General features: G+C 43.7%; 1 long non-coding RNA gene across 1 annotated transcript; it reads left to right on the top strand.

Annotated features, from left to right (window-relative positions):
• Positions 1-2261: 2261 nt before the first annotated feature.
• LOC132345591 (uncharacterized) lies at positions 2262-15330 on the top strand. Its single transcript, XR_009495044.1, has 3 exons — positions 2262-2419; positions 7631-7738; positions 14850-15330. It is a non-coding gene; the product is annotated as an uncharacterized lncRNA (long non-coding RNA).
• The last annotated feature ends 3651 nt before the right edge of the window (positions 15331-18981 follow it).

Below are 18981 nucleotides of genomic sequence, written 5' to 3'. Positions count from 1 at the left end.
GAGAGAGAGAAATCTTATTCCTCTAATCTAGGAAGAAAGGAGACTCCAGAGGAAGCAGAAACTGTGATGTATAAACAGCTTTGAGATTACAATATAAATTAATCAAGGGAATTATTCTCCCTTTCAGAGGATTTAGACTAAGGAGCACTGGCCTGAAGCTACAGAAGGGGAAATTTGGGTTAGATACAGCAAGACAAGAATGTTCTCAGCAGGGAAAGTCATTAGGAAATGAAGTGGGCTCCCTGGGGTGGGGATGGAAGACTCTTCCAAGGTAGTGATCAAGGAGAAATGAGAGGAGGAGGACAGAGCAGGCAACAATTGCAACATATCCATCCTTTGGGAGAAGGAGCGGGTGCTTCTAAACCTTTTAATGTGTCCGTCAAGTAGCCAGTGATTGGACTTCCCAGGTAGCTCAGTCGATAAAGTATTTGCCCACCAATCCAGGAGATGCAGGAGACATGGGTTCCATCCCTGGGTCAGGAAGATCCCTGAAGAAGGGAATGGCTACCCACTCCAGTATTCTTGCCTGGAGAATCCCATGAATGGAAAATCCTTGTGGGCTCCAGTCCACGGGCTCACAAAGAGTCAGACACACCCAAGTAGTCCCCCAGCAGTCATCTATGGTGGCCTCTTTCTTGGTGCCCTGTAAGGTCTCAAGAGAGACATGAAAGCGAGACGAGAAGGATGCTGCCCTCAGGAAGCTTGCCATCTCTTCTGGAGAAAGAGAGTTCCAGACACAGTGGAGGAGGGGGAGGGCAGGGGGTTGGGAACTAGCGCCATCTAACCTGGGGACTTCTTCCCTGCTTGGATAACACTCAAGTATTTTGTCTGCTTGGTTTTGCTTTTTGTTTTTAAATAACAATCAATTTATTTGGCTGCACTGGGTCTTAGTAGTGGCATGTGGGATCTTTAATTGCAGCATGTGAGATCTGGTTTCCTGACCAGGTTTGATAACCCCGACCTGGTGCATTGGGAGCAAAGAGTCTTAGGCACTGGACTGCCAGGGAAATCTCTCATGTGCTTTCTTTGCTTTTTGTTTCTCTCTTGACAAACATTTGTCATGGAACAACATGCATGAGGCAAGTTTAAGAATTAATATTATTGATTTTATGTGGATGGTTAAAAGTTCTTTTTTCCCTGCAGTGGTGATGATCTTACATCATGAGTTGCTGAAATGGGACACAGTTTTGGTGGGGGCAGTGTGGCAAGGTCACAGAATGAAGGGGAACAGAATATGCCACCCCTGAATATGTCACTTTGGCACATTGATTACTTTGAATTAAAGTTATCTGAGAAACAGCCAGGACAAGAAGGACATTCTGACCCTCCCTTGTCCCTCTGAAAGCAGGAGATAAATCTCCCCTGTGGAAGGTCCACTCCCTGTCCCAGGAGGGTAGAAGGCATCCTTACCACCAGAAATAGGGAATTTAGGTCTGAGAAGGCTGAACAAACTAATCTTGCTATTTCTTCACTAATTTACTACCCCAAGGCCAAACTCCTCTGTCTTGTCAAGTCTCTACAAATTTACTGTTTCTTTGTCTAAAAGGTATGAAAGCTTGGTCATTTCTTTGAGTCTCATATTTTGAGGGGGTCTCCTGTACACATGAAATGAAATTTGATTTTTTTCCTATTAATCCATGTTATGTCCATTTAATTATTAGGCCAACCAAAGAACCTAGAAGGGAAGGAGGGAAAATTTCCCTGCCTCAATAGTGAGCCTCTTCTGTACAAGAGGAAAATGGGAAAAGTCACAAGACAGAAATAAGATTGATGCCTAATGTATGCTAAGGAAATGCGGCTGAGTGGACAATCGTGTGGTAGGTTGACGTGGGCAAAGATACCTCCTTAGGATTAGGTGAGGTAGAGGCTAGACTTTAACCTGGATCGAGATACACTTAAGGCGGTGGACAGTCCCCATTGCCTACCTATGGCCACAGTACTGCGTCATAACAAAAATTCACAGCAAAACTCAATGGCCTATAACAATAGCTCTGAATTGACACTCACAATTCTGGGGGGCAGCTGGGTGGTTCTGTTGATCTGGACTAGGCTTGGCTGGTCTCTCCTGGGCTTGCCCACAGCTGTGGTCAACTGGTGTGTACGTGGGGGCCTGGGTGGTCAAGGATGCCCTCATCGGCCCCATCTCCTGTGCACCTCCCACAGTCTTAGACTCCCACAGGCTTCTTGGCTTGCTCTTGTGACCAGAACAGAGGCAGAGAGGCCTCCGAGGCCCAGGTTCAGAACTCAGAATTCTTCCTGACTTCTCCAACACTCTGTTGTTGTGGGAAGAAGATTCTGGTGACCGTCATTCCCGGCTCATCTTTGTCTGGTTGGATCCAGATAATGAAGGCTGAGGGGATGACGTTGATTTGAGAAGATAAAGACTTGGACTAAACAAGGAAAAGGAAGAGAGCAAAGAGTGAGACCTTTAGAGAGAGTTTTATGGCTTCCTTGGTAGCTTCCCTGATAGCTCAGTTGGTAAAGAGTCTGCCTGCAATGCAGGAGACCCTGAGTCGATACCTGGGCCAGGAAGATCCACTGGAGAAGGGATAGGCTACCCACTCCAGTATTCTTGGGCTTCCCTGGTGGCTCAGCTGATAAAGAATCCACCTGCAATGTGGGAGACCTGGGTTCGATCCCTGGGCTGGGGAGATCTGGAGATGGAAAAGGCTACTCACTCCAGTATTCTGGCCTGGACTCACAGAGTGACTTTCACTTTCACTTTAGAGAGAAGCAGAATTTGGGACTGGAATATGCCAGCAAAGATGGAAACTCTATGTTTCAAAATGTTTCACTGGGAACAAGACTGAGATCCTCTTTGGGGCTCTTGGAAAGGCGTTGGTAGAGGTTTGATCGCCTTGTACTTATTCTATGACTGGGACTGGCATTGCTTTGAGCGTGAGTGTGTGCAGCCTGGCAGTGGCTTGTGGGGGGACAGGACAGTGGTGCCACTGAGCCAGGCACACCACCAGCCTCAGGCCACAGTCTAATAAACATCTCACAAACACCTCAGTTCAAGTACCAGGTGGCACTTAACCAAGGGGATAAATCAATCTCAACTCTAAATGAAAGCTGGAAATGAAATGGCCTTTCCTAGAAAGAGACGGCCAATTCACCCGACCGCACATAAATTTTGCCTTCATTTGAAATTGGAAGAAATCTTGCAGATCCTTCTTCCTGATTAAAAATGTCATAAATCCCGGGGATCAGAGGGAGAACCAAACCCTCTCTGGCCTCTGAAGTCTAATGCATTCCAGAACAGGGTCCACTCAACTCGTAAAAGTCCCCTAATATGTGGTTCTGAGCCCACAGAAAATATTTGCAGAAAATCATGAGTTGCTCACTTAAGAATGTGTCTAAGGGATTTCTGAAAACACATCCTTTTTGTGAGATTCTACTTTCTGGTCTTTTCTGTCTTTGTGTGCTAAGTTGCTTCAGTCGTGTCTGACTTTTTGTGACCCTACGGGCTGTAGCCCACCAGACTTCTCTGTTCTTGGAATTCTCCAGGCAAAAATACTGGAGTGGGTTGCCACGCCCTTCTCCAGGGGATCTTCTGTCTTTAAGTAAGTGTTTACAGACACTCAGGCACTATACAGGTTTTATAACCACAGGAGGAAAATGCAATTCCAAGAGCCTTTTGGTCGTGTCAATGTCTGAAGAACAAGTACACGAGTTAGCAGGTATCCTTATCTCAGCAGTGACACTTGATGACCTCTGTGCGTGGGAAAGAGATGAACAAGGACATGGAGTGGCCTCAGGGAAATACCCTTCTAGCAAGGCAGCCAGCTTCAAACAGAAAGCGGAGCCTGCTACCTGGGGTCAGACTCAGACACCTGGATTGCTCCTTAAGTCTCACAACCCGGGGGCTGTCTTTACAGATCAGGTCATGTTGCACCTCTGCTTAAAATCCTCCAGTGGATTTTTTTCATGAGTTGCCATATGAAATTTCTCTGATTTCATATCTATTACGATCTAGCCCTTATATGTTTATCTTTCTTTTTTTTACTAAAGGCCATACCTTATTCAGATAGCTTCGATTTTCCCCTAATATCTTTTTATTTTTCCAGAATCCCATCTGGGAGACCACATTACAATCATGTCTCCTTAGGCTCCTCTTTTATATATGCATATATACATTTTTTTTAAATTGGAGGATAATTACTTTACAATATTGTGGTGGTTTTGCCATACATTGACATGAATCGCCCACAGGTGCACATGTGTCCCCCCATCCTGAATCCACCTCCCACCTCCCTCCCCACCCCATCCCTCTGGGTTGCCGCGAGCACTGGCTTTGGGTGTCCTGCTTCATGCATCGAACTTGCACTGATCATCTAATTTACATATGGTAATATATATGTTTCAATGCTATTCCCTCACATCATCCCACCCTCACCTTCTACATAGGCCAATAGTCTGTTCTTTACATCTGTGCCAAGTTCAAACTTGCCAGGATCTTGCAGCTAAGAAGAGAAATTATGAAAAGATGAAGTTTTTGATGATAAAATGAGAATAACATAGGTCCTGTGTCAGGTTGGGGGTCGTGTCTGAAGTCTTTTCCAAACTAGAATAAACAGGTTCAGACTTAGGATTTAGATGCCAGGGAATTTGTTGGTTTGAAAAAGACTTGGAAAGAACTTCTGGGCTAGAAACCACTTTTTCTCTACATTAATATTTCAATCTTATCTTCCTGGGCCACAAATAAACAGAAGGAGCTGAAGGAATAGTAGAGAATCTTGAAAGACAGCTTTGCATTCACTTTACTGTATGTTTATTGAACACCTACTATGTGCCAGGCACCTGGAAATCGAGGGGCCACATAGATACACACCCAGACTACAACCTGACTGAGCAGCGCGCAGTTCATGCGACTGTTCCTGACGGCCTGCAGCGAGCACAAAGGCAGTGAGGTGTACGCCGTCGTAAATTAGTCCGCAGGATATACATCCAGAGTGACCCAACACAAACGGTAGAATTTGGAGAACCAGGGTGTGTCGGTGGAGGCTCATCATTTGTGTCCCTCTGGTGTGGGATGTTGATAACGAGGGAGGCTGTGCATACGTGAGGGCGGGGTGTATACGGGAAAGTTCTGTATCTTCTCTTCAATACTGCTGAGAATCTAAAATTACTCTAAAAAAATAAAGCCTATCAAACATTAAAAAAAAAAATCCTCCAGTGGTTGCCGGTGTCCTGAGGGAAAGCTTCTACTTCTGCAGACCACAAGGACTGCCCAAACTCAGGTTCCAGCTCACCTCCTTGGCATTTCCTCCGTCAGCCACCAGCCCCCCGCCATCCACCACTCCCTCAGGTACACATGGAATCTTAAAACCATCGGTAAGTTCTGGTGAAACAAAACAGTCCTGGAAGCGGCTCGTGGGTCTCTGCCTGCTGTGAAACGTCTCCAGCTTCTGTGTCTTTGGTCATTTAGTTTCCACTGCTTGCAAGGCTCTCTCTGCTGCTCCAGACGGTGGAGGAAACCCCCTCATCTCAGAAGTCACCCCCTCAGAAGCCTTACTCCACCGCCCTAAGCAGCCATGTGTCCCTCCAACCCACCTCTCTGAAGCCCCGTGTCACTCTGTCCATAGGACTCACTTCCGTGTCCCGTAAAGCAGGACATCTTCCAGACAGCCACCAGGGAGAGCTGGTATAAGATAATCGACACAGTAAATTTGATAGCAGTATTTATTTAACCCTACATACTCAGATGAGTGGTTAACAAGTATATACTGATGGACCTGACATTCCTCAGAGATAATCTGCATCTCTTTAGTGAGGAGACCAGGTTAGCTTCACTCGTTTATTCATTCACCAATACATGTCTGTTAAGTGTCATCTATCTGCCGTCGTATCAAATAATCTGTTGCTCTTAAAATTTAGTGGATTGCAACTTAAAACGTAGAGGCTTCCTATTTCCACACACCTTCATCTGATCAGCATTCTGAGATTCGGGCAGGTCTGGGTTGGAACAGCCTGTGTCTGTTTCACGTGGTGTTGGCTGGGACGGTTCAGCTAGGCTGGAGGATGCAAGATCGTTTCATGTCTACATCCGGTATCTCTGCTCAGATGACCAGAGAGGCTGTGGGGTAGCTGTGTCTCTCCTCTCCTGTTCTCTGATTGTCCAGGCTCTGTCTCTGCAGGCGGTGCCTCTAGCTGGCTTGGACATGGGCTCGCAGGGTTTCCAGACAGGGAACGCAGAAGCCACAAGGCCTCTTACGTTCAGAGCTCTACAGTGTATATAAAGTTACCTGCTCCACATTCCATTGGTCAAAACAGCCATGTGGTCAGCCAGTGTTCAAGCAGTGAAGAAATAGACACCACCTCTTGATGGGGGACGGGAAGGGGATGAGGGAAGCAGGAGTCATCAAGGCCATTATACAAAGCCTAGGCCATACAGGCTGTGGTAGGTGCTGGAAAAGCACCGATGAAGAAGACACAGCTCCTGCCCTCAGAGAGTTGAAGTTGGGGAGATAATACAGTGAGTCCCCTGCTTACAAACTTCCAGGTTGCAAACTTTCAAAAATGTGAATGTGCGTTCACTTGTTCAATCATGTAAGTTCACATGTCTGATGTACAATGTCACATGTGTGCCTTCTCTACAAATGGTTGTGCTTTTGTGTACTTTACTGTACAGCACTGTATAGAGTACAGAAGTACAAGTGTCTTTATTTCAAGCCCAGGATGTCCAGAAGCAAGCGTAAAAATAGCAGTATATAGCTGACTGTGGTACTTTGGTACCCAGGCTAACTTTGTTGGAACTATGAAAAACTCGGACTTGACAAACACACTCTCAGCACAGAACTTCTTATGTGGGGGACTTACTGTAAATAGATTACTAGATGATTGCTAAATACTAAATTAGGTGCCACAAATGTGTACAGGTTGGGCACCTTTCTCCACCCTTACTTATAAAGCACAGTATTTGTAAAAGAAAAATTACTATGATTCTCCCTACTAAGGAAATGGAAACCCACTCCAGTATTCTTGCCTGGGAAATTCCATGAATAGAGGAGCCTGGCAGACTACAGTCCAAGGAGTCACAGAGTTGGACATGACTGAAGGGACTAACCATGCATGCAGCCCTACTAAGGAAGGGGTGGTAAGCGTTGGGGGAACATACTTGCCTTGTCTTCCCAAATTATTTGCAGACTCCTTGGAACCTTGAAGACATATATTCTCCACTCAGGCTTCTCTCACCATCGGTTTGTCCTCTTCTCTTCTCCCAGAATGGTCTCATTCACCTTCCTATTTTCAGGCATCAGGTTAAAACACCCCAGGAGAAATCCTTACTGCTTCTCTTGTCCAGCTACTGTCTCTTAGGGCCATCTGTGGCCACCTTCAGAAGTTCATATTTTCACCTGTACATCCCATCACCGCTCCACCTGACTCAGATTAAATTAATACCTTCTACACATTAACACAAAACCTTTTACAACAGACCTTGTTCATGAACAAGCAGCTTTTGAATGTTTAGGAATCTGATCAAACCTACGCATCCTCTCTCTAAGTAAATTCATAAGCGTATCCTTGCATTCTGCTTACAATATCAGATGGTCTACCCACCTCTAAAATCTAGGAAGGGACCATTGCACTGGTTTTGTGTTTTCATCTCTACTTCTCTATTTTTCTGCAGGATGCTCTGCATGATGCGCAAAAGCACAACAATGATACAAACACGAATCAACCAGTCCATCCATCAGGGTTTCAGGACAATGGCTGACATCTTGTTCAGTCTTCTCTGGTGAGAGCAGTGAGGTCTACTTCTTGCTGAAATGTGTATTGTCATCCCAATGGTTAATCAAGAACAAGCTGGAGAGGATTCCAGAAGTACTCACAGTCAAATCCCTCAAGCCTGTGGTGAGAGCCAGGGAGTCTGAGCATTTAGAAGAGGCTTTCTCTTTACAGTAACTCAGCAATCCTTGTCTCAGGCCGGATCACCGCCTAAGCCTGTGTCAAGGACAGGAGCTTAGCTGCTGGCCACGTGATCTCATCCTTCCCGTCCCCTGCGGTCCCCCAGACACCCACCAATCGATGGTGCAGGAGGACAGCCTAGGGACTACCAGAAGGAAGACAAAACTGTCAACCACTTTCCAGTTCCTCCCTGATGTAGTGGGAAGCGGGAGAGGCTCTGAGCCCTTCTGCTAAAAAAGCGAATGGATAGATCCAGCACAGCAGGCTGGATCTGAGACTGTTGTCCTCGTGTGGCCAGACCTGATCATCTAACTTAAGAGCATCTTTTCTCCTCTCTTCCCTTCATCTCCCTGTTCCCCAAGGAACAAAGAATGCTTTGTGGACTTGGTTTCATTAGTCTTCAGAAAACCCTGGGGGACAGACTGGGGGCAAGATGCTGAATCCTTCTTTGTCCCAGGAGACTGTGTCTGGGGGAGGGAGAGGCTTGCTAAGGTCATCAGATGCTTGCCAAGGTCACAGGATGCTCAGCTTCCAATGCCAAGAGCCTGGCTCTAACCCTAAACCAGTGCTTTCCAAACTGCCTGGCAGGCCATGGAGGGTTCTGAGAGGGACTTGGGGACAAAGGTGGCACCCGGTGCATGGTCAGTAGAAGGAGCTTTAATCTCCCATATTCTAATCAGCTGCCCCAAACACAGGCATCTCCAAATAACCTAGAGTCTAATGAAATCCACCTACTCTGTGTCTAAGAAAACCTATGTCTGGTTTCTCTGGTGGCTCAGTGGTAAAGAACCTGCATGCAGTGCAGTAGGTGTGAGTTGACGCCTAGATCAGAATGATCCCCTGGAGAAGGAAATGGCAACCCACTCCAGTATTCTTGCCTGGGAAATCCCATGGACAGAGGAGCCTGGCAGGCTATAGTCCACGGATTCACAAAGAATCAGAAGCGACTTAGCAACTAAGCAACCTATGTCTAATAGAAGCCTGTAATAATAATTTATAACCTGTTATACAATATGCATTATATATAATTATGTTATATATCATATGGTGGTTTTGTGGTTTAGTCAGTAAGTCCTGTCTGCCTCCTATGACACTGTGGACTGTAGCCCACCAGACCCTCTGTCCATGGGATTTTCCAGGAAAGAATACTGGAGTGGGCTGCCATTTCCTACTCTAGGGGATCTTTCTGATCCAGAGATCCAAGCCAGGTCTCCTGCATTGCACGTGGATTCTTTACAAGCTGAGCCACAAGGGAAGTCCATATATATCATATAATATAACCTATGATAACTCATAAGAATAAAAAGCTGCACCCAGTAAAAGCCTAAATAACCTATATTTGATAAAACTTTGCTATTTAATTGTAGTTTGAGACAAGTCTCTGGCCCCCCTTTACAACCAGATTAATGGTCCTAATCTCCTTTGATGTTGACATGCTGAAGCCCCCACAGCCAAGGGCGAGGAGAGGCTGTGTAAAAGTGACTCAGGGGACCCCACCCCACCCCGCAGAGCTGTTTATGTACAGGAAGTCCCCTAGGTACCAATGAGCTTTTGTTCGGAGTGCACATTCATAAGTCGAATTTGTTGGATGTGTGCATGCTAAGTCGCTTTAGTCATGTCTTTGCGATCCCATGGACTTCAGCCCACCAGGCTCCTTTCTCCATGGGATTCTCCAGCCAAAAATACTGGAGTGGGTTGTCATTTACCATTGGCTATGTACTGCTGCTTCTACACTTGCTTCTGGGCTTGAAATAAAGATAGTTCACTACTGTGATCTGTAGGGTGATGTACAGTAACGTACACAAAACCACAACCACATGTGGAAGATGCACACGTGTGACAGTGTATAAATGTGCATTATCTTTATCTATATCAAGATTTTGCTTATTTCCGCTCGAATGGAATCTCACAGCAAAAAAATGACCCTGGAAGAGTTTAAAGTTGCTAAGTCTCAGATTTCTCAGTTGCAAAATACTAAAAAAAAATGCCTCAAGGATGAGAAAATTGTGTGGGTAGCATTCTGCATGCAGGAGGTCCCATTTTATAAGTTTCTGTTGAAAAAGTGAAATTGGTTTTGCTTCAGTCCTCTATTTCTCATACTTAACAGGGGACTATGATCTCAGACTACTTATAATGTTTATAGAAGGAAGGAATGCACTCCGAGACTACATATAAATGATTTAAACACCATACAATGTTTCGGAACATCTACCTTATGATTCACTTGTAGAGCATCGATAATCAAGAACTGTTTATATGATCAGTAGGCAAAATGTCACCAGAATGACAGAAGGTGCCAATTAAGTAAAGTAATTTATCACAGAAACATGTTGAAAGACTCTGGAGCATTGTGCACAGGGACCATTCTATTACTTAGATCTATGTTTTACCGGGAAATTTATGTCAATAAAATGACATAAATTCATTCTCATTAAGCATAATGAGTTCATCCAACTCAACTAATAATATGGAACATCTGTCAGGGTGACCTTCCAACATGCTCTTTTCGGTTGTGTCACAGAGCTAGTTGATTTGTACTTCCTCAAGTGCACCAGGGGGTCAAGGTCAGCCGAATGGTCAGTGCGTAATTACTGGGAGACCCGCCTCTCACTTGCTATTGTGGATTGAGCCCTGTCCCTAGAGACGAGTCACCCCAATTGCGTGCTAGACAAGTCTAGTCATTTGGGATGCTAGGAGAGATGAAGTAAGGGAAGGGAGAGGGGAAAATGGAAGGAAGAAGGAAGGAAGAATGAAGTTTCATTATCCTCTATGTTTGGCAGACACAGGATGAAATCTTTATTGCAAAACTTCTCAGAGCCTTTACTATAACTCTGCATTATGACTTCCCAAGTGGAAGATTGGATAGTCAGTATTTTGTTGTTGTTCAGTCACTCAGTCAGGTCGACTCTTTGTGACCTCATGGACTGCAGCATACCAGGCTTCCTTGTCTTTCACCATCTCCTGGAGTTTGCCCAAACTCATGTCCATTGAACCTGTGATGCCATCAAACCATCTCATCCTCTGTTGTCCCCTTCTCCTCCTTCCTTCAATCTTTCCCAGCATTAGGATCTTTTCCAATGAGTGGGCTCTTCACATCAGGTGGCCAAAGTATTGGGACTTCAGTTTTAACATCAGTCCTTCCAATGAATATTCATGTTTGATTTCCTTTAGAATTCACTGGTTTGATCTCTTTGCTGTCCAAGAGACTCTCAAGAGTCTTCTCCAGCACCAAAGTTCAAAAGCATCTATTCTTCGGTGCTCAGCCTTCTTTATGATCCAACTCTTACATCTGTACATGACTACTGGAAGAACCATAGCTTTGACTATATGGACCTTTGTCATCTGTTTGCATGATGTATTGGAAAGAATGATGAAAACGCTCATGAAAACGCTTGGGAGAATATGGGATAAGATGCTCCAGCCTGGCTCCCTTTTCACTGAGTATATGACCCAACATGAATGTTCTTTGCTCAGGTTCTGCCCAAGCCCTGAGTCGTTCTCACCATAAATAGTTTGGATATCTCGTGAGAAGAGTGCTGCCGAGTGGGACTTTTCTGCCCATCCTAGCTTCTCTGGAGTCCTTCAAACCAGCATGACAGGTCTCCTCAGGACCCCGCAGTGGACTGGGATCAGCCCTCAGTTCCCAAGTGGAGGAAGACCAGAGGAAGGCTGTATAAGTAAGTCCCATCTTTGGGCAGAGCCAAGCTAAAACTAAGGGGTCTTACTCTGGCCTCACTTACCCAGTACAAAGAGCATGAGCAGTAGATGAAGTCAGTGGTCCCAAGTCCATATATCCACTAAGGATGAGCAAGGGGCAAGAATAACAGGAAATGTGGGGGCCAAAAACATGTGCCCAAGGTATTGCTGAGACTGGACCTGGGGACACAGTGACTGAAGGGGGTGGCCTGCTTTCAGAGCCAAGGTCCTGAGCAGGCTCTCAACGAGGCAGGTTGTGTGATGGGGAGCACAGGCTTACAGAATGGTGGCTGCTGGAATTGCCCTTGTTCTCACAGTCCTGGAATCAATGAGTCTGCGGGCTTCCCGGGTGGCTCAGTGGTAAAGAATCAGGAGATGTGAGTTCCATCCTTAGGTCGGGAAGATCCCCTGCAGAAGAAATTGGCAACCCACTCCAGGATTCTTGCCTGGGAAACCCCGTGGGCAGAGGAGCTTGGTGGGCTATAGTCCATGGGGTTGCAAAGAATCAGGCACGACAGAGCAACTAAACAACAAGAAGTCTGGAGTGAGCCTTTGCCCCTGCAAGCTCACTGACTCCTAGTCACCACTGTGTCTGCCTTAACCTCCAGTTGGATAAATAAAGGGCTTCCTAATAAAGCCCTTCAGGATTTAGGAGGCTAACGAACTGCCTCCTTCCTTCCAGACCCTAACCATGACTTTGCTTCTGGGCCCCAGCTGCCAGATGGCTCTTGTGTCAGAACAGAAAGAACGTGCAGAACAAGAATACTTCCACCCTCCCGACGGTGCCAACATCCCAGCTGCCTGGAGGTTCCTGAGAGGACAGGGTGGGGTGGGGACTGGACAAGAGAAGACTCCAACAGGAACATGAGAGGTGTCTATCTGTAAGAGGCTGTGGCTGCTTCTTGCTTATCTTAACCTCTACTTTTATCCCTTACAGTGATATGAGTCTTAGACACTCCTGTGTTCCTCCCATCTCTTCCAAATGTTCCTTCCATTGCGTCTAAAAAATGCTGTATTATAATAGTACTGCAATGTTTCATATTAATTTTATAACTAGCAGCACTATCATTTATAATATTCTAATTAATACTTTTACAACTGACATATGGGAGAACAGTGTATAAGTAAAGGGATAATACATATTTATAATTTTAACAGGAAGAAGATTAAAACTTGGTATCTTTAAAAAAAAAAAAAAAAACTTGGTATCTGCCTTGCAGTTTAACAAATAGGAACAGCAGACTGGTTCCAAATAGGAAAAGGAGTAGGCCAAGGCTGTATATTGTCACCCTGCTTATTTAACTTATATGTAGAGTACATCATGAGAAACGCTGGACTGGAAGAAACACAAGCTGGAATCAAGATTGCCGGGAGAAATATCAATAACCTCAGATACGCAGATAATACCACCCTTATGGCAGAAAGTGAAGAGGAACTAAAAAGCCTCTTGATGAAAGTGAAAGTGGAGAGTGACAAAATTGGCTTAAACTTCAACATTCAGAAGACGAAGATCATGGCATCTGGTCCCATCACTTCATGGGAAATCTATGGGGAAACAGTGGAAACAGTGTCAGAGTTTATTTCTCTGGGCTCCAAAATCACTGCAGGTGGTGACTGCAGCCATGAAATTAAAAGACGCTTACTCCTTGGAAGGAAAGTTATGACCAACCTAGATAGCATATTCAAAAGCAGAGACATTACTTTGCCAATAAAGATCCGTCTAGTCAAGGCTATGGTTTTTCCAGTGGTCACGTATGAATGTGAGAGTTGGACTGTGAAGAAAGCTGAGTGCTGAAGAATTGATGCTTTTGAACTGTGGTGTTGGAGAAGACTCTTGAGAGTCCTTTGGACTGCAAGGAGATCCAACCAGTCCATTCTGAAGGAGATTAGCCCTGGGATTTCTTTGGAAGGAATGATGCTAAAGCTGAAACTCCAGTACTTTGGCCACCTCAATGCAAAGAGTTGACTCATTGGAAAAGACTCTGATGCTGAGAGGGATTGGGGGCAGGAGGAGAAGGGGACGACAGAGGATGAGATGGCTGGATGGCATCACTGACTCAATGAACGTGAGTCTGAGTGAACTCCGGGAGTTGGTGATGGACAGGGAGGCCTGGCGTGCTGCAATTCATGGGGTCACAAAGAGTTGGACACAACTGAGCGACTGAACTGAACTGAACTGAATACTGTAAATTCCTGGTTTGTGTTTAATGCATTACTTCACCCTTCTAACCAAGAGAAACGCTATCCTAAATCTTATAGTAATCATTCTCTTGCTTTTCTTTATGGATTTTCCATGGTAAATCCCAAGCAATATTACATTTAGTTTTGCCTATCTTTGAACTTTGGATGAATGAAATCGTGCTTTCATAGGTATGTGTGCTCAGTCCTGTTTATGTCCAACTTTTTGCAATACTATGGACTGTAGTCCACCAGGCTCCTCTGTCCATGGGATCTCCCAGGCAAGAAAACTGAAGTGGGTTTCCATGCCCTTCTCCAGATAAAAGAAATCATCATGTATATATTCTTTTGTAACTATCTCTTGTCACTCAACTTTGAAAACCATAAAGATAAATATAAATTTCATTTCTTAAATTTTATTATTCAATGGTATTTCATTGACTGAATGCAGCATACATTATTTCTTGACTCTAGTGCAAATGAGCATTTGATTATTCTAGCATTTTGTTGTTATGAATGAAAAACATTCTTGTATTTGACCCCTACTGTGTATACGCAAGAATTTTCCTAAGACAAAGCTCTTCAAAAAACTTATTTTTGCCTGAGTATCTGCTAAAACCTTTGAGAAGCAAAATATTTCTTTAAATATTTTTTTAGCAAACATCTAAAATTTTTAGATAGAGACTTAAGTGTTTGCAAAGACTGTAATATTTGACATGGTAGAAATATGGTAAAGGGCTTCCCGGGTAGGTCAGTGGTAAAGAATCCACTTGTCAGTGCAAGAGACTCGGGTTCAATTCCTGGGTCAGGAAGACTCCCTGGAGAAGGAAATGGCAGCCCACTCCAGTATTCTTACCTGGGAAAAATCCCATGGACAGAGGAACCTGTTGAGCTACAGTCCACGAATCCACGGGGCCGAAAAAAGAGTTGGACGTGACTTCAAAACTATAAAGCAACACCAAATATGGTAAAACCTTATGATGATGCAAATTCACATACAAATCCATGAGCAGTTGGCACTTTCACCCACCATTTCCTGTTCTCAAATCAGATTTTATCTTCCGTAGGAGTGGGGCAGAGAAAGACGCTAAAGGAGCGGATGCGGCTGGGGAGGAAACCGCAGGCGACGGGCCCGGCGCATATGAAGGAAAGTGTGTGCGTGTGTCTCCAGGAACCGCCCAGCCCCGACTCCCACACCCAGGCTGACACCCTGCCTTCAACTCACAGAGATTCCTGCAGCTGCTGCGGTGTTTCTGTACATTACAGGAAGTTTCAAGACACAGAAATATTGCCATTGATATTAAAGCTGGAAAGGAATAGTATAGAAAGATCATTTGATGGTTTGAATTCTTCTGTGGTTTTAGGCAGAGTCACTTAGTAAACTAGCATTTTTTTAAATTATTTTTAATGATCCCTCAGCTGACAACTTGATGAGACCCTTTTTTGATTTTGTTGAAAGTAAAGAACTGTCAAGTATTTGACTCATAAAATCCTTTTCAGTCATTTGAGGAATGTTTTTTATCAAATTCTGGGAAACAGAACAAAGAATTTTTATCCTATGCTTGTTCCAGAAAGATTTATCAAGGGCTAATATCGTATCTATAATTTTTTCACTTAGAGTCCCCTTGCTTATAGGTTATGTAACCTGGAAAGGTTAAAAAAAGGAAATATTGTTGATTCTAATCAAATTTTGCTCATATAATATTTTTAATAAAATTCTTTTTATCCTAACATGTACTTTTAAAACATTTCCATCTAAACTTTAGAGATGAAGATAGAATCCATTCAATTTATGAGTAATAACCAGGATATAACTGAACAGGCAAAACTAATCTTTAGCTTTAACCAATCAGTCAGGCCAGACTTTGTGTCAGGAGAAAGATCTGACTTCGTATCTCAAATTAAGCGAAAGTTTGCTGTGAAACCCTGGCAAACATTTTACTTTTGTATTATGAGTCTAACATAGACAATACATAGGCAGATGAGTGGGATGGACGCGTACATGGCACATGATAGAAATATAGTCTTGCTCTAAATTTGTCTTGTGGGTGAAATAAGACAGTGCTACCTTTGATATTCACAAGAGTGATGCGTTTTGGAGAGTAGTTGGTGATTTCAGGAGGCAAGGAAAATTGTCGTCTCTGAGGCTAGATTCAGAATATCCTGATGTGAACCAAAATATTCCATTGCTAACACAACACTCTGCTCTTAACAGAAAATTTACAAGACCACAAAAATCACAAAGCCCCACCACAGGTTAATGGTATCTTGATTGACAGAAGCCTCAGGGCAACAATATCTCGCATTGACTTTTTGGCGCTCCCCAGGGATTTTTTTACATCCCAGAGAGATGCACCCAAGTGAGAGAGGGTCAGTGAGAGGTTTTCTTTTGTAGCAACAGAATAAGGATGATTGTGAAAAGGGAGAACCAGCAAAGTTTGTTTTTTTCTCTAAAGTGTGTTATCAGACAGAACAATTTTAGAAAAGAGTACAGATAGATATTGAAGATCTAAAAATTAATTCACTCAAAGACACCTACGCTTGCAGAGTCCTGGAAAAATCTTCATGAAACCCCAGGAAACATTCGCACTACAGTGTGAAGACAACTGCCAAAGAACAAATACTCTGGGGTAGAATCGAGGGTCATAAGATGTGCGTAGCGTCAACTTTATGAGATAATCACAAACCGTTTTCCAAAGTGATTCTGCCAATGAACACTCCCACCTGCAACATACGAAAGCTCCTATTACTCCACATTCTTGCCAAAAAACTGGTGTTTTCAAGTTATTTGCTTGCCAGTATAATAGTTGCAAAATTTTATATCCTATTTTAATTAGTGTTTCTTCCATTACTAAGGCGATTGAATATCTTTTCTTGAGTTTATCGACCATTTACATTTTCTCTTTTGGGAAATTCTTCTTCCTGTGTTTAGTCCCTTTACCCATTGGAATCACTGGGGGTGTTTTTCTGGTTGGTTCTCAAGAGCTTTTCTTCAAACATACTGTACATATTAGTACTGTCTCAATTTTATGTATTAAAAACATAAATACATGTTCTGTATCTATGTTTGTTCTGTTACTCACAGAGTTTTAGAATGAATTTATGGTTGCCCCAGGGAAGGATAGGGGGAGGGGAGGGATAGTTAGGGAGTTTGGGATGGACATGTACACACTGCTATATTTAAAACGGATAACCAACAAGGACCTACTGCATAGCAGAGGGAACTCTATTCAGTGTTATGTGGCAGCCTGGATGGGAGGGGAGTTTGGGGGAGAATGGATACATGTATATGTGTGGCTGAGTCCCTTTGCTGTCCACCTGAAACTATCATAACATTGTTAATCGGCTATGCTTCAATACAAAAAAAAAAGTTTTAAAAAAAGTATGTTCTCTTGGTTCATAGGTTACATTTTTACTCTGTTTATAATATACTTTTATGAACAGAAGTCAATTTTAAGATATAGAATTTGTCAATATTCGCCATTATGATTTGTGCTTTTCAGATCTTAAGAAATTCTTCGTATCTCAAGATCATAAAGACATTCTCCTATATTTTCTTGTAAAAGTTTTGCCATTGACACTGAGTACTCAATCCATCTGAAATATTCTTTTGTCTGAGACAAAGCAAGGATCCACTTTCACTTCTTACCATCTAGATAACAAAGCATCCTTGCACCATTAACAGAGTTTCCCATCTTTTCCCCGCTAATCTGCAGGGCCAGCTCGGTCATCTAACAGGTTTCCAAATATGCGTGGATCAGATATTGGACTCCCTGTTTTTTCCCACTGGCCTGCCTAACTGTCCCCATATTAATGCCGTAACACATTAATTACTACAGTTTTATTATGTCTCCTTATTCAGAAGGGCAAATCTCTTCCTCCTGATTTTGGCACTTTGTCTTTTGCAGCGGTGACTGCAGCCATGAAATTGAAAGACGCTTGCTCCTTGGAAGAAAAGCTATGGCAAACCTAGACAACATATTAAAAAGGAGAGAAATGACTTTGCCAACAAAGGTCCACCTAGTCAAAGCTATGATTTTTCCAGTAGTCACGTGTGGATGTGAGAGTTGAACTAGAAAGAAAGCTGAGTGCCAAAGAATTGATGCTTTTGAACTGTGGTGTTGGAGAAGACTCTTGAGAGTCCCTTGGACTGCAAGGAGATCTGACCAGTCCATCCTCAGGGAAGTTAGTCCTGAATATTCATTGGAAGGACTGATGCTGAAGCTGAAGCTCCAATACTTCGGCCAACTGAATGGAAAAACTGACTCACTGGAAAAGACCCTGATGCTGGGAAAGATTGAAGGCAGGAGGAGAAGGGGACGACAGAGGATGAGATGGTTGGATGGCATCACCAACTCGATGGACATGAGTTTGAGCAAGTTCCAGAAGATGGTGAAGGACAGGGAAGCCTGGCGTGCTGCAGTCCATGGGGTTACAAAGAGTCAGACACGACTGAGTGATAAACTGACTTTTGCAGCAGCTGCGAAAGCACACACGCTTAACTTAGATCTCCCTTCAAAGAGAGAACGCGCCCTAGGGAGTGCACTCAGCGCGCCGTTTCCAGCCAGAGGTGACTTCAGCGTCTTCATCATCTTCAAACCCAAGGCTGTGCACTCCATGGACAGGCCCAGCTAATGACCAAACACAAAGGTGGTTGAGGAAGGGCTCCCACTGGCCTGAGTGGGAGTCACTTCAGGCAGCCATATACCCAAGTCCCCCTTGGACTAGTGGAGACCTCTGATAGCTACTCTGCAGACCGAAGCTCTCCTTGCCTGGTTCTCCCTTCTTCCTCCTATCTTTTCACAGGGGTAGAATCAATCTGAAGGGTCTGTCTGCCCCCTCCAGCTCCCTCTTTCCTGTATCTCTCATGGACATTACACTCAATAAACCTCTAACCTCATCTTTGCATCTTCTTCCCGGAAAATTCGACCAATGTACTTCATGAAAACTTTAGAATGTTCTCATCATGTTCTATTAGAAAACCTGTTGAGATATAAACTAGAATTGAATTGAATCTATTAATCAGTTTAAGGAGAACTGACATCTTTACAACATGAATACTTTCTATACATAAACATGCTATGTCTGTTTAGCTGGGTCTTCTTAATGTCCTTCAATAAAGTTTTTAATTTGTCACCAAAAAAGTAATTTGTGTGCCATTGTTAAAACCTTATTTCTTTGTAGTTTGCATGTTTGGTT

Source organism: Bos taurus, chromosome 6 (assembly GCF_002263795.3).
Source record: "Bos taurus isolate L1 Dominette 01449 registration number 42190680 breed Hereford chromosome 6, ARS-UCD2.0, whole genome shotgun sequence".
Lineage (NCBI taxonomy): Eukaryota > Metazoa > Chordata > Mammalia > Artiodactyla > Bovidae > Bos > Bos taurus.
Note: the sequence above shows the minus strand (reverse complement) of the source record. Positions and strands in the feature narration are given on the sequence as shown.